An 11,853-nucleotide genomic window follows, 5' to 3' on the forward strand; every position below is an offset into this window, starting at 1 on the left:
CCCCTTTCTCTTTGCCTACTTGTGATCTCTATCAAATAAATGAAGAAAATCTTTAAAAACAAACAAAAAAATTAAAGATTTTTTAATTTTAGAAAGAGTCAGAGCATGTATGGGCAAGCTGGGTTCAGAAGAGAAGGAAAGGGAGAAAGAGAATCCTTAAGCAGTCTCCCGGCTGAGCACAGAACCCTATGTGGGGCTTGATCCCAGGACCCTGAGATCATGACCTCAGCCAAAATCAAGAGTCTCCCACTTAACTGAGCCACCAGACACCCCAAAACCAGATAAAAAATTTAAAAAAAAAAGAACAACAATGGGGCGCCTGGATGGCTCAGTGGGTTAAAGCCTCTGCCTTTGGCTCAGGTCATGATCTCAGGGTCCTGGGATCCAGCCCCGCATCCTGCCTGCTTGTGATCTCTCTTTGTCAAATAAATAAAATCAATCTTAAAAAAAAAAAAAAAAAAGGCAAAATGAGAGTCAGAACACCCTTGACATGGCCCAAGGCTTGTGGAAACAGACTCAGTAACCACGAGGGACAAGACAAGGTGAGCATTATTTCCAAGCGGGGCAGCCTGAGAATGAGGATGGGAAATGTCCAGGCTGAAGGCCCAGGCAAAGACCCGGAGCTCAGGGCAGCAGACTGCGGGGCTGACCAGCAGGCAGGCAGATGGGAGAGCCGGCCCTAGTCACCGCTGCTCCGTAACGCCTGCAGCAGCCCGTGCCCATGTCTGGGGGTACTGACGCCCCAGGAGCCGGTCACACTAACCATCTCCAGCCCCGGTCGCTAAAACCTGAAAAACATTCCCCTTGAGAGGCAAAGTTGGGCCCAGCAGGTGCACTCCCTGGTATGCACCCACGCCCGTGGAAAGCAGGGCCCCCCAGAAAAGTGCGTGTGTGGGGGTGCTTGGGTGGCTCTGCCGGTTAAGCTTGGGGCTTCTGACGTCAGCTCAGGGGTGACCTCGGGGTTGTGTGACCGGGCACCATGTGGGCAGGTGCTGGGTGCTGGGGCCGGAGCCTGCTTGGGATTCTCTCTCCCCTCCCCCTCTACACAAAAACAAAAACAAAAACACCCCAAAACAACCACAAAAATGTACATGAATGTTCACGGTAGCATTATTCATTATAGCCAAACCGTGGAAACCGCCCCCAAATCCATCAGTCGGTGCGGGGGAAGCATGGGGTCTGGCCCTACAAGGGCTCGCTCTTGAGCCATAAAAGGGACCATAAAAGGGAGGGAAAGACGCGGACACCCAGGCCCCCTAGGATGACCCCAGGTGTGTGGGGAACGTCGGAGCCGGCAGGGAGGGCGGCTGCAGGCGGCTGCGGGGGGCCGTGTTCTGCGGCTGGACAGCGGGGCCACTTCGCCGCAGCCCGAGGGCTGACCCCACAGCCCACCCGACAGAGCCGCGGCCGGCGCGGCGGAGCGTGGGTCCCCCGGGGGAGGACGCCCTCCCAGGCACACCCAGCAGGCACCGCCGCCCCCCGAGAGCCCCGCGGCTCTCCTTCGGGCCTCCGGGTCGCTCTGCGGCTGACCGGCACGACGCCGGACGCCGCCCCGCGGCCCCGGCCCCCTCCAGAAGCCCCGCCCGGCGCCCCGCGGCCCCGCGCGACGAGGGGGCGGAGCCCGACCGAGCAGTCCCGGGCCACAGCGCGGCCCCGCCCCCTCACACGCCGTCGGGCACGTCCGCGCGCCGCGGGAGCGCCCACGTCCGCCGGGCGGGGCGTGACGTCACGCGCCCGGAGCCCGCAGACGCCCGCCCCCGGCGCCCCCGCGCAACCAATCAGAGGGGACGGAGCTGCGCGGCCGTGCGCGCGCCCGTGCTCCCCCGTCGGGGCTTCCCCGCCCCACCCCCACTCCCGGGCCCGGCCCGCGGGGACCGGCGTTCGGGGGCCGCAGGGCGGCGGCGGGCGCGTCCCCCCTCGGTGCCCCGGGCCGGCCGGCCTCCCGCCCCAGGCCTCCCCGTCGCCGGGTCGCGGGCGCAGACCGTTCCCGGGGCGGCCGCGGCGGGGCGGGCTACGCACCTGAGTGCCCGCCGGAGGCAGCGCCGGGCGGCCGCGGGGTCCCGGGCTGGGCCGCGGGGGAGCGGCGGGGCGGGCGGCGCGGAGGCGGGGGCGCGGCGTGCGGGCGGCGGCCCGGCCCGGCTCTCCGCCGCTCTCCCTCCTCTCTCCCTCCCTCCCCCTCGTTTTTTCTTTCTTTCCTCCTGTTTTTTTCTTTTTTTTTTTTTTGGCTTCCTGGAAGGCGGCCTCGGCTCGCGCGGCCGCAGCGCCCCCAGCGGGAGCCGCCGCTTCCGGTGCGCTCGGGCCGTGGGGGGCGGGGCGGGGCGGGGCGGGGCGGGTCGCCCCCCCCGCCGCCCCCTCCGCCGCCCCCTCCGCCGCCCCCTCCGCCGCCCCCTCCGCCGCCCCCTCCGCCGCCCCCTCCGCCCCGGACTCCGCGGCGAGCGGCCGGCCCCTGTGTCCCCGCGCCCCGACCCCGCCGCCCGCCTCCTTTCGTGCAGCGGCTCGCGGCGGTTTCCGCCCTCCTGCGCCGGGGGCACCGCAGACTCGGCTTTAGTCCTTTTTAAATTTTATTTACTTTTTAAGATTTTATTTATTTATTTGGCAGAGAGAGATCACAAGCAGGTAGAGAGGAGCAGAGAGCCCGATGCGGGGCTCGATCCCAGGACCCTGCGATCATGACCCGAGCCGAAGGCAGAGGCTCGACCCACGGAGCCACCCGGGCGCCCCCCCCCCCCCCAAAGACTCTCCTGAAGTTTGTATGTTCTGATGCACAGTTTCTTTTGCAAAAAAAAAAAAAGACCAGGGTCTCCTCTGCTGAGCCCTTTTTCTGGAAGCGACTGTCAGCGCGAGGCTTCCTAGCGGATGCTGTTGACACACACACAAACTGGCACTGCAAGGGAAAGCTGACAATCTCAACAGTTAATTGAGAATGTATCGCAGAACAAGAATCAGACTCTTCCCTACAGAGAACACACGGAGGGTCGCCCGAGGGGACGTGGGGGAGGGGGAGGGGTGAGACAGGAGGAGGGATTGACCGGTGCATTTAACCGGGAAGAGCCCTGGGTAGTGTGTGGACTTCCTGAATCACTGCCCTACGCCTGAAATGGATAAAACACTGTATGTTGACTATACTGGGATTTAAATGCTTAAAAAAAAAAAAAAATACCAGGGCACCTGGGTGGCTCAGTCGTTAAGTATTTGCCTTTGGCTCAGGTCATGGTCCCAGGGTCCTGGGATGGAGCCCCACATGGGGCTCTCTGCTCAGCGGGAAGCCTGCTTCTCCCTCTCCCACTTCCCTCTGCTTGTGTTCCCTCTCTCGCTGTCTTTCCGAAAAATAAATAAAATATATTTTTTTAAAGTGCCTGTTTTTTTGGACAATTTTAAAAGAGATGTTTGAAAATATTCCCATTATGTTATAGCTGCTGCTGCTGATTCCAGAGAGTTCCGTTCTACAGAGTTTTGTCAAACAGCAAGCCTGAGCTACAACTCCGAGTGTTAATACAAGGTTAGGTTTCTGCCAGAGTCATGATGTTTTCGGGAACCGCAAAAGCCACAAGAAGCACAAAATATCAAAACAAAAACTAAAACTAAAAGCAAAACAAAACAAACAAAAAAAAACCGTAGCATTAAAAAGACTGGCAAAAGGACACTTTACAGCGTGAGAGCTGGAACAGGACTGGGACCTTGCTCTACCTCAGCTGGGTAATGTGCATCAGGCCACGTAAGCTTTTTGCCAGTCCGCGCCTGTCCAAGAACCAGGGAGCGCGCTGTAGTGGTTTTGGGTTTACCCATCAATGTCAGCGAGCAGGTAAACTCACAAACACGAAATTGATGCATAATGCGGTCGCCTCTGCTTTGTTGCCATAAACGATCAGTGCGTAAGACCCGAACTTGACAACTTAACTTGGAAACCATTTTCTAATGTGTTTGGAACGGTTTACAGGGTCAAAATACGCATGACTGGTTTGAAAGAACTGACCTCAGGATGTGTTGTGTGCACCCCCCCGCTTTGATTTCCCTCCTTTCATTCTCCTGCGAGCTTTCACTCCTCCACAGAAGCTTTTCTCTCCGAGGTCATTGCCAGGCATTTTTCAGTTTGTGAATGGCTTGATCTGTCAGCAGTGGACGTTACCGTGCACTGTGTCCAATTTGCAACACTTCTGCAGCCCGGCCTGCCCTTCCGGCCCTCAGCGGTCTCCTGCAGGTCCTTCTTTGCCCGCGACCTTTTGAGTAGTGCTGTAGCTTGGGGCTGGCTTACATCTCTTTGCTCACTCCTTAACATGACCTTGTCCAATCCTGAAAGACCTTCAGTCTGCTTAGGACTCTCAAGTTTGTATCTCTAGCCCAGCCCCCTCAGCCCCACCCCCGTCTGTATGACCAGCTGTCTACTTTGGCATTTTCTCGTGGAGGAGGAAGGGGCATCTCAAGCAAGACAGTGTGCATCCTCTCCCCAGATTTTCCTAGAGCCCCTTCCCACCTCGAGGAATGAAACACCGTTCTTCAGTTACTCAGGCCAAAGCCTTGCAAGTATCCTTGACTCCTCCCTCCTCTGACGCAGTGACACTGATCCTTCAGTGTTCCTGATCCTGACAACCTTGTCAGCTCTATTTCCCAAGATTCTACCCCTCTCGGACCCCTGCGACTGCCGCCGCACTGGTCCAGGCCAGCATCATTTCCTGCACTAGATTCCTGATTTGTCTACCTTACCTGTCTGTCCTTAACTTGTCTTCAGATGATTCTTTTATTTTAAGGGAGAGAGAGAGAGAATCTTTTTTTTTTTTTTTTTAAGATTTTATTTGTGTATCTGACAGAAAGATCACAAGGAGGCAGAGAGGCAGGCAGAGAGGAGGGGGAAGCAGGCTCCCTGCTGAGCAGAGAGCCTGATGTGGGCTCCATCCCAGGACCAGTTGGCAGAGCACGTGACTCTTGATTTTAAGGTCATGACTTCCTGCCCTATTTTAGGCATAGACATTACTTTAAAAAATAAATAAATTTAAAAAAAAAAGGAGGGGTTCCTGGGGGGGGGTGCAGTTGGTTAAGAGTCTGACTCTTGATTTTCACTTAGATCACAATCTCAGGGTCATGAGATGGAGCCTACTTAAGTTTCTCTCTCTCTGGATGCCTAGGTGGCTCAGTAGGTTAAAGGTCTGCCTTCAGCTCAGGTCATGATCCCAGGGTTATGGGATCAAGCCCTACATCGGGCTCCCTGCTCAGGCCTGCTTCTCCCTCTCCCACTCCCCCTGCTTGTATTCCCCCTCTTGCTGTGTCTCCCTCTGTCAAATAAATAAACATCTTTAAAAAAAGAAGAGTTCAAAAAATAATGTGGAGATTATTGCTCTAAAAATTTGGAAGATCCTGGTGTCAGAAAACCAACAGAAGACTTCATCTGCAAGCAGAGGGCTGAATTCATTCAAGCAGATGAGTGAAACCAATAATATTGGAGTACGCCACATTTATGTGATACAGAAAGACTCGAGATTGTAAAATGTCATTTATTAATTCATCTCAACTAGGTCATCCATTTAATACAGTTCTAATAAAAATCCCAGTGGGATCTTTCTTTCAATTGACAAGATGACTTTAAAATTTATATGGAAGTAAATGTTATGAGTAGCAAAGGCAAAAGAACAAAGAAGACTTGACTGTATAATAATCAGAGTATAATATAAAACTGTAGCAGTCAGATAAAGAATAGATCAGAAGGAACAGACTCCAGAAACTGGCCTGTCTACAGAAAAGCATCATGTTATAAATGACATTTTAAAATCTTCAAAGTATGTTATAGCCAGTTAATTATTTGGGGACAATCATGTATCTGATAAGATATTAATAAGTGTACAATCATACCACTCATAAAAATCAACTCCGTAGGGATGTCTGGGTGGCTCAATTGGTTAAGTGTCTGATTCTTGATTTCGGCTCAGGTCGTGGTCAGGGTTGTGAGATCGAGCCCCATGTCAGCACGGAGTCTGCTTAGGATTCTCTCTCTCCCTCTGTCTCTGCCTCTGCCCCTCCTCCCCCCTCACATGCTCTCTCTTAAAAAAAAAAAAAAAGATTAATGCTGACCTCACTAAAATAAAATTTTGTAGAAGAAAGGACACCATAAATTAAGTAAAAAGAAAAGAGAAAATATTTCAACATGTAACAGAAGGTTTCCACGCAATTATATCAAGTTCTCCTATAAATTAAGAATAGTCAATTCAGCAGAAACATGGCCAAGGATATGAAGAGCCAAACAATTCTTGGTAGAGGAAACATGAAATGCCAGTAACCATAAGGTGTTCTACCTTCCCAAGACATTACGGAAACGGAAGAAAAATCAACAAGAGATGTGCTTTAGGTATCGGGATTGACAAACATTTCAAAAGTTAAAGCAGCTGCCTTCAGCTCCGGTTATGATCTCAAGGTCCTGGGATGGAGTCCCTCATCAGGCTCCCTGCTCAGTGGGGAGCCTGCTTCTCCCCTCGCCCCTGCAGCTCCTCCTGGTTGCACGCTCTCTCTCTCTCAAGTGAATATATAAAGTATAAAAAATAAAATTAAGAAAAAATATTAAAAATAATAAAATGAGCATTTTCTATGACCACAGTTCTGTTTATCCCTATCTGCTATCTACCCAAAGATACCATTATACAGATACCAAAGGAAACATCTACAAGAACTGTTACTCACTGTAACATTGTAATAGAAAAAAAGAAAGGTAACAACCTAACTGTTCACCAGAAGAATAAACAAACTTATTCATACTAATACGCAAGGATGGAAAGGAATGGGCCACGTGCAAGCAAATTACTATGAAAGTGTCTCCAATAAAGTTTTGAGTGAAAAGAGGTGGTAAAATAAGATACATATGATACTGTTTTCTTTAAACACACACACAACAAAAATTTAAGAATATTTTTTCTATTTATTTTTTTATTTTATTTTTTCTATTTATTCTATATATTTCTATATATGTGGGGCTGTGGTTAAAGGAGGCTTTCCTTTTATCCATATAGAACACCTAAGTAATTATTATTATTATTTTTTTACAAAGGCACTTCATCATATATTAATTATATAACTAAAAGTTTAATAATAATAGTTAGAATACATAAGTGAAGTTCATTCTTCCCCAGACCAGAGAATTTTAACTATCCCAGTGTAACAAACAAATTAGAGGAGTGCCTGGGTGGCTCAGTGGGTTAAGCCTCTGCCATCGGCTCAGGTCATGATCTCAGGGTCCTGGGATCGAGCCCTGCATCAGGCTCTCTGCTCAGAAGGTGCCTGCTTCCCTTCTTCTCTCTCTGCCTGCCTCCCTGCCTACTTGTGATCTCTGTCTGTCAAATAAATAAATAAAATCTTAAAAAAAAAAAAAGAAATTAGAATGTCCGCAGGAAAATGTCAGTTTAGGGAAATGGAGCTTGGTTACCGACAGCAGACTTAACACTCCGGGAGGGCTGGTATTTTGCTGTGGGACCATCTTTTCCAAGCAACAATATGGACTAGTATTAGCCAGCATACAACCAGTATACAAAACAACCAGGTTTTAACAGTAAAATATAAAAGCCCGGTTGTCCCTACAAAACCAGCTCTTTCCATTGGCCCAAACTGGCTTTCCTTGGTTGAGTAATACACAAAATTGATGGGCAAGCATCGCCACCCAGTGGCTGAGGCTCACATTGCAGATTTTATCACGGCACCCTTTGTCCCCTAAAATCTCCAACCGATGGTACGTCTTTTGGGTATTTGTTAGAAGACAAATGTTTGATAAATTCAAGACATCAGGGCCATGGGCTGGCTCAGATGATGGAGCATGTGACTCTTGATCTTGGGATTGTGGGTTCGAACCCCGCACTGGGTGTGGAAATAAAAACATAAAATCTTTACTTATTATTTAAAAAAATTTTGTTTAAAAGATTTCAGAGAGAAACAGTGAGAGAGGGAATACAAGCTGGGGGAGTGGGAGAGTGAGAAGCAGGCTCCCCGCAGAGCGGGGAGCCCAATGCGGGGCTTGATCCCAGGACCCTGAGATCATGACCTGAGCCGAAGGCAGATGCTTAAGGACTGAGCCGAGGTGCCCCAAAATATAAAATCTTTTTTTAAAAAAATATTTTATTAATTTATTTGACTGAGAGAGAGAAATCACAAGCAGGCAGAGAGGCAGGCAGAGAGGGGAAAGCAGGCTCCCCGCTGAGCAGAGAGCCCGACGTGGGGCTCGATCCCAGGATCCCGAGATCACGACCGGAGCCGAAGGCAGAGGTGCAGCCCGCAGAGCCACCCAGGCGCCCCAACATAAAATCTTTTTTAAAAAATAAGTAAATAAATTCAAGAGACCTACATAGGGTTATCGATTTTTTCTTTCTTAAGTTTTTAAATTTAAGTAATGGCTACACTCCATGCAGGATTCGAACTCAGAACACTGAGATCGAGTTGCATTCTTCTGACTGAGCCAGCCAGGACCCTCTCAATCTTAAAAATATTTTCATTAATAAGAAAAGATTCTTTTCCCTTCCCCCTTCCCTTTCTTTCTTTTTCTATAAGATTTATTTTATTTATTTGAGAGCGACAGCAAGTGAGAGAGAGGGAATGAGCAGGGGGACGTGGAGGAGACTCCCTGCTGAGCAGGGAGCCTGAGGCAGGGCTGGATCCCAGGATCCTAAGATCATAACCTGAGCCCAAGTCAGACACTTACCGACTGAGCCACGCAGGCGCCCCTCAGGTTTTTAATTCTGACAAACATTCTGACAAGGAAAAAAAATTTTTTTAATTTTATTTATTTATTTGACAGACAGAGATCACAAATAGGCAGAAAGGCAGACAGAGAGAGAGGAGGAAGCAGGCTCCCTGCTGAGCAGAGAGCCCGATGTGGGGCTCGATCCCAGGACCCTGAGATCATGACCTGAGCTGAAGGCAGGGGCTTTAACCCACTGAGCCACCCAGGCACCCCAAGGAAAGATTTTTAAAAAACTTATCTACCATCATCGCCAGTTTGTAAAAGATCCTTAAAACCAAAAAACCAGAGAGGCCATGAATTCAGATAAAAGGAAAGTCCCACGGAAGAACAGTTAAAAACTGGATACACACCTCGTGAACAGACACACATCTCATAACTACGTTAATAACTAGTTATTAGTTACCAGTTAGTTATGCTAGTAAATGTGCCGACTCGACTGGGCTAGGGAATGCCCAAAGACGTGGTTCAACATTATTTTTGAGTGTGTCTGTGAAGGCATTGCTGGAAGGAGCCAGATTTGGAACTGGCATGCTGGATAAAGATGGCCTTCCCCAATGTGTGTGGGACATGTACAACCCCCGAGGGCCAGGATAGAACAAAAAAGGTGGAGGAAGGTTGAATTCTTTCCACCTGGCTGTTCGAGCTGGGACATCAGCTCGTTCCTGGTTCTCAGACGTCTGCACTGATTGGAACTCTACCTCTGTCTTTCCTGAGTGTCTGGCTTGCAGACGGATCATGGGACCCCTATTTCTCCTACCTCTGGAGAATCCTCACTAATGGATGGTACTTACGTAATTCTTCTTCACCAATATAAGTCTCAGATTTTTAAAAAAAGATTTTATTTATTTATTTGACAGGGAGAAATCACAAGCAGGCAGAGAGAGAGGGAAGCAGGCTCCCCGCCAAGCAGAGAGCCCAATGTGGGGCTCGATCAAGGACCCTGGGATCAGGACCTGAGCCAAAGGTAGAGGCTTTAACCCACCCACCCAAGCACCCCCAAGTCTCAGATTTTTTTTTTTTTCTTTAAGAGAGAGACCATGAGCAGGGACGAGCAGTGGGAGAAGAGAGAATCCCAAGCAGCCTCCGGCCCTGCATGGAGCTTGGATCGGGGTTCGATCTCAGGACCCTGAGATCATGACCTGAGCCAAAACCAAAACTCGGATGCTTAACAGACCGAGGAACCCGGGAGCCCCTGATTTGTAAATAAAAGCAGAGCGGGAGACAAGATCTTGTACACGGATACTTAATTTGGGAGGTAGCAGGAGCCAAAAGTCAGGGAGAATTAATGAATAATAATGTCCTTTCTCTTAGAGCTGAACTGCCTTTGAGGCTCTTTACCACTGGAATCGAGAAGAACCCATCCACCAGATCAGTATCCCACAGCAAGGTCCTCAGCTGTGTTGGTCTGTTCTAGAAAAACTCTCCCCCAACACAGCAGCTAGGATTGGGCTATGCCCTTGGTTAAGTTTACATAGTTTATCACATTATTGGTCATAACCTGCCTGGGTTGTGTAGGAGCCAAGCATATGAGCCGAATGGATAATGGCGGGAACCAGGAACCTCTGCATTTCCTTCTTCTTCTTCTTTTCATCCTCTGCGTTTCTGAAGATGCCTCTCAGGTGCGATTCTACCCGCAATGCAGTATGTCTTCTGATTTAATACTGGCTGGGTCAGGGCAGGATGAGGAAACCAGTATGAGTTGCTAAGGATGTCTGTCTGTCCCAGTTGTGGACTCAGGAACCTGAGGCATTTCAAGGGGCCGGTGCAGGGACACACTGACCCACGCACAGCCGTGCCTATACGGGCTCCTTAAGCTCCCGGTCTAACTGCGGTCCTTGCCAGTGTTTCGGGTCTCCTGGGGTCACTGTCATCTCAGACCCTCTATGAAGCTCTGGGGAGATCTGCTTATTCTCATTTCTCTAGTGTATAGGAACCCTGGTAAATACCCACAAATTCCTCTGGGAAGTGATTAGCTATTGCCTCTACTCGTGCTGGCTCCACAGGGTCCTTTAAGTGCATTCTGCTTCCCCTACAGTTGCTGGATTCTGGTCTGAGAACAGAGTCAGATCTTTTTCTGGTTATACACCGTCAAGGAGGAACTTACACCTCATTCCTCGGAATACCGTGGTCAGGTAGCCAAGCCACAGACCAATGGTGCCAGGGACTAGGGCGGCCACCCTGCCCTGGCTGCCTCTTCTGTCAAGTCCAGCCACCTGGCTCTGCCGTTCTGGAACCCCACCATCCTGTAGGATGCCTAGTTTCAGAGTCGTCTGTCCTTAGCTTTTGGGACTAGTCCATCATCGGTCAGCATGGGCCGCAGAAAATCCTACAGGTCATAAAGCGCAAACATCTCAGATCTCATTTATTTAAAAAAATTCATTTCACTCCACCCCCCCCCCCCTTACCCTCCTCACTTTAGAGGTGCTCTCCAGAGAAGGGAGACACCTTGCTAAAGCCTCGTGTCAAGGGAGTAGCACAGCCAGGACTAGACCCAGGTCCCCGGACCCCCCACCCCGCCGCCCCGTCCGTTCCCGCCTCCTGGGAACTTGGGAGCAGGTGCCTGATCTCAGAAGACGGCTGGCAGTCGGCTGGACACCTGCAGGGAGGAGCGCGGCCGGAAGGACATGCGGGGCCCCCGGGGCTAAGCAGGCAGCCCTGAGCCGGCCCCGGGATTCGGAAATGACGAGGAAAGCCCCCTTACCCCGGGGCAGCGCGCGGCTGAGCGGCGAGGTGGGCTGGGGAGGAGGACCACGCGCTGCGGCAGGCGGTGCGGCTTCCCTGCGCGGCCGGGGGCGGCAGGTGCACTTGCAGGGCTGCCCTCCCGCGCGCTGGGGCTGGAGCCCGGCTGAGCGGCCTGGAAGCGGACGGGGGAGTCTGCGACGGCGCCCGCTGGGGACGACGAGGGGCCGCGGCGAGGAGGGTAAACCGGGGCGCGGGAGAGCGCCCCGTGGGAGCCGCGCAGAGCGGGCCACCACTACGCTTTACCTCTGCGGACAGACAGGCCGCAACGGGTCTTCGGAACGGAAGCGCCCGCCGCCCCCCGAGGGCCGGGAAGACCCTCCGCAAGGAGCGCGGGATGCGGAGGGCAGGCGCCCCGCGGGACAGGTGCGCGCTGCAGCACAGCGCCCCGCCCACTAAGCTTGCGG

At 51.4% G+C, this 11,853-nt stretch overlaps 1 protein-coding gene and 1 long non-coding RNA gene across 2 annotated transcripts in view; both read right to left on the reverse strand.

The window, feature by feature from the left end:
- The window catches only part of LOC309853996 (general transcription factor II-I repeat domain-containing protein 2), a 35,357-nt gene extending 33,176 nt beyond the window's left edge, over positions 1-2,181 (reverse strand). The window contains exon 1 of the mRNA XM_082712632.1: positions 2,020-2,181. The gene's annotated coding sequence lies outside the window, so the exon portion shown is untranslated. The remainder of the gene's footprint in view (positions 1-2,019) is intronic.
- A 7,753-nt stretch (positions 2,182-9,934) lies between these two features.
- On the reverse strand, positions 9,935-11,842 carry LOC309854678. The gene is made up of 2 exons (XR_014306352.1): positions 11,693-11,842; positions 9,935-11,033 (listed from the first exon to the last, which is right to left on the reverse strand). It is a non-coding gene; the product is annotated as an uncharacterized lncRNA (long non-coding RNA).
- Positions 11,843-11,853: the final 11 nt, after the last annotated feature.

Source organism: Mustela nivalis, assembly GCF_964662115.1.
Source record: "Mustela nivalis genome assembly, chromosome: 19".
NCBI classification, from domain to species: Eukaryota; Metazoa; Chordata; class Mammalia; order Carnivora; family Mustelidae; genus Mustela; species Mustela nivalis.